Raw genomic sequence first — 4,537 nt, forward strand, 5'->3', positions numbered from 1 at the left:
GCCATCGCGCACGACCTAGGCTATGCTTTTTATTCATGTCAAAGGTCACCAAGTCCAAGAGAACACATGATGCCCTTCAAATTAAGAAATTGGTCAATAGATGACTAGAGCATCACACACACTGTGTACACAGTACAGTATCCCAGTTGTGTAAACAACCCATCTGTTACACAAATTCTCATGTTTTATGTTACATTAAATTATGTTCTTAAATGTTAATATTTAATCTAACCTCATCATCCTTATTTAAAGATAAAACATTGTACATGTTCTGTGTGTTTGATACGGGCTCTATTCTCTAGTGTTTTCAGACAAAGTACACAACAGTTTAAGAATTCTAATTTGCTGACCTGCTGCACTTTTAGCTTGATGAAAGTCCTTCGCTTGTTGTAATGATACATTCTGGAAGTTTTCCAATGAGTTGTGTGTGTGTGGCATAGGCCTAGTCTCACCTCAAACTTGAAATCTAACCTTGCATCTGAATAAACAATTCAACACATTTAATAATACATTTGAATTTAAAGCATTTGTTTAGTCAATCCCTTTACTAGAATAGGTGTTTACAACTGTGAACATAAAATAGGAAAGGACATGAACCCCTAACCCTAAATATCTGTAGTGTAGTCTGTTCCCACAGCATTGAGTTCAGAATTGGTGGACAGTCTGTCTCTAATGTGAGTTGATATGGCAAAACCTCAAGTGCATTTCCTGCTTGAGCAGAGTGCTTTTAAAATCATTTTATCTTTAAAGTAGCAAACAATACATAACCCACAAACGATGTGCTGGGAAAGACAGAATACATATTGAATATATAAATAAGAGTAGATGCATCTAAAGCTCCAACAGTGTTGCCTAGAGCCCTTGGGGGAGGGTGTTATCTGTGTCGGGGGCTCTGTCTGGCAGCGGTGGTACGACTTCTGCCACTTCCTCTTCCTCCTCGTCATCCTCAGGCGGGGGCATGGGGGGTGGCGTGGGGCACTTGATTCTTCTGCTCACCCTGGCGTACAAGGCCTTAGTGTGCTTGTCTCCAGGTCTGCGATCTCCTCCACCTCGATGGCGGGGCTGTGCGCTGACGTGTGCTGGGGTTCCGTCAGGTCGGGGGCCGAGGTGGCGTAGGGTTCCAGCTGCGTCACAAACTGGTAGGAGGGCACGTCCAGCGGTTCGTCCGGGCTCTCGGAAAGTTCCGGACTCGGGTCTTTTACCATGTCGGATAATGTTTCGTACGTGTGCTGAGAACGGATCTCTGACACTCGGAGCGAGTCTGGAGGCTCCTGGAAAACCTCGCCGGTGCGATTAGCCGTCGGCTCGGGCTGTGCTCTTGCCCAGTGTTGTTGTGAGGAGCCCGCGGGCTTGCTATGAACTGGGGCGGCGGCCACTGAGACGGCTGGAGGAGCATACCGCATGCCTGATTCCCCTTCGTCATGCAGAGCTATCATTGGTATGGTGTGAAGCTTGTGTTGGGTGGTAGTTGTGCGATCTACACAGAAAGTAATGATAATATGTAGTGAGAAACCAGCAGTCAAGCGGCCACTGGAGCTGATAAATATTCCCTCACACCAGTCTACACGTGGATGTGGGGATGAGAGCAAGGCAAGGTCTCGGCCAGCAGCGACTCGATGATCTCTTCGCATACATTACACACCCGTGGGTGCAATGATTGGTCTGAATGCATTACACTAAATCAAAAGCCTGGCCAAGCTTGAGAGTCCAAAGGCTCAGTTACCCATGCTGCCCCCGACGCCACCACCGCCGCCGCCACCATTTGCCCCAGAGGTTCCGACAGGGGCTCCGTTGCCCACCTGCGTCTCTTCTGGGAGGGCACCTGTAGGGTGGCAGGAAACTATTTTAATAATAATAATAATAATAATAATAATAATAATACATCACACTTATATAGCGCTTTTCAATGTTCTCAAAGACGCTTTAAATACTGTGAGATAAAAGAAAAAAACAGTAAAGACATACAAAGGTCAAAAGAAAAGAATAAAAGCATCGGCTGGGAGAGGGCCTTTTTGAATGATGACAGTGTGGGGGCATTTTTTGTTTGACCTCATTGCCAGATTAGTCAGAGGTCATTAAACAGTGAGGGGCATTATTCAGTGATTACACCATGGGGGTAAAGTATGCTATTCTCTCGCTCATGCACTGCCACATGCGTGAGATGTGGAGAACTTGATGTAATCTTTCTAACCTGTTAGAGTAGGCTACAGTGCATTGAGTCTCTAGCCTTCACTATAATAATAAATAATAATAATTTATTTTATTTGTAATGCACTCTTCATTCAAAAGAATCTCAGAGTGCCAACATATTAGAAACTAACTATAATAATACAATAAAATTAATTAACATAAGCATAATAGAAAACATTTTAACATTTTAACATACAATACTATAGCCCTCACTGCCACATCAAGGGACCCCAAATCTTACTCTGGAAATTTCTTTCAATACCAAGAAAATCACGACAATATCTCAATGATAATGAACATTATCTCCAACTAAAGAGATGAAAAATGATTTGAAAATTAGATTCGAAGTTAATTGACCAAAGCTTTATCATTGAGAGATCCCAATTAATTTACTAGTAAAGCTTATAACAGGCTTGAATTATGTGATCATGTACAGGTTAAGGCTGTGATGGTCCTGAGTCACTGTGGTCATTTATCATTATCTTTTATCATTAGTATTTATCATCATCATTCATCATTAGGAACGCTTATGACTGGTCTGAATCAGTGTGATGGAGTACGTTTATATCTCTTTGTATTTCCAGGTTCATATCATCAGGCATCATTAGTATTTATCATTATCATTTATCATTAGTAAAGCCTATGGCCTAAATGAGTATGATGGAGTAAGTTTATATCTGTGTATGTATTCCAGGTTCGAGTGTACTGCCTGTATCATACTCAGAGGGACCTACTGTGTTGCGTAATAGTGCTGTGTATGTATTGCAGGTTCGAGTGTACTGCCTGTATCATACTCAGAGGGACCTACTGTGTTGCGTAGCTGCGTTGCTGTGTATGTATTGCAGGTTCGAGTGTACTGCCTGTATCATACTCAGAGGGACCTACTGTGTTGCGTAGCTGCGTTGCTGTGTATGTATTGCAGGTTCGAGTGTACTGCCTGTATCATACTCAGAGGGACCTACTGTGTTGCGTAGCTGCGTTGCTGTGTATGTATTGCAGGTTCGAGTGTACTGCCTGTATCATACTCAGAGGGACCTACTGTGTTGCGTAGCTGCGTTGCTGTGTATGTATTGCAGGTTCGAGTGTACTGCCTGTATCATACTCAGAGGGACCTACTGTGTTGCGTAGCTGCGTTGCTGTGTATGTATTGCAGGTTCGAGTGTACTGCCTGTATCACACTCAGAGGGACCTACTGTGTTGCGTAGCTGCGTTGCTGTGTATGTATTGCAGGTTCGAGTGTACTGCCTGTATCATACTCAGAGGGACCTACTGTGTTGCGTAGCTGCGTTGCTGTGGTTTCTCCAGGCAGTGTAGGCCTCGCCGTTGGCCTGGGTGGGGGGCACGCCCTCCTCAGGAACGGAGCTGAGCTCTGAAGAAGCGCACAAACACGTAAACACAAACACGTAAACACAAACACGTAAACACAAACACGTAAAACACAAACATCACAGCGTATCACTGAGTGCACTTCTCAGGCCAGGGTTACAGGATGACCACAGAACTGTGACGAGTGAACGCCCAAAATGGCCGTTATTCTATTTAAATCTGTGGGGCTTGGGTTTGGGTAGAGGAGGAGGGGGCGTTTATCAGGTTGTTCGGAATCTCACTCAGTTCAGCTGCCTCATCACCTGATAAACCATGCACACACACACACACTACTCACAACACACCTGATAAACCATGCACACACACACACACTACTCACAACACACCTGATAAACCATGCTTCGTGAGATATCAAGGGACAATCAGCACACACACTACTCACAACACACACACACACACTACTCGCAACACACACACTACTCGCAACATACACACTACTCGCAACACACACACACTACTCGCAACACACACAGTACTCGCAACACGCACACACACTACTCGCAACACACCCCCTACTCGCAACATACACACTACTAGCAACACACACACACACACTACTCACAACACACCTGATAAACCATGCACACACACACACTACTCACAACACACCTGATAAACCATGCACACACACACACACTACTCACAACACACACACTATTCACAACACACACACTACTCGCAACACACACACACACACTACTCACAACACACACACCACTAGCAACACACACACACACACTACTCACAACACACACACTACTAGCAACACACACACACACACTACTCACAACACACACACTACTCGCAACACACACACTACTAGCAACACACACACACACACTACTCACAACACACACACACACACTACTCACAACACACACACTACTAGCAACACACACACACACACTACTCGCAACACACACACTACTCACAAACACACACTACTCACAACACACACACA

Source organism: Clupea harengus, chromosome 14 (genome assembly GCF_900700415.2).
Source record: "Clupea harengus chromosome 14, Ch_v2.0.2, whole genome shotgun sequence".
Taxonomy (NCBI): domain Eukaryota; kingdom Metazoa; phylum Chordata; class Actinopteri; order Clupeiformes; family Clupeidae; genus Clupea; species Clupea harengus.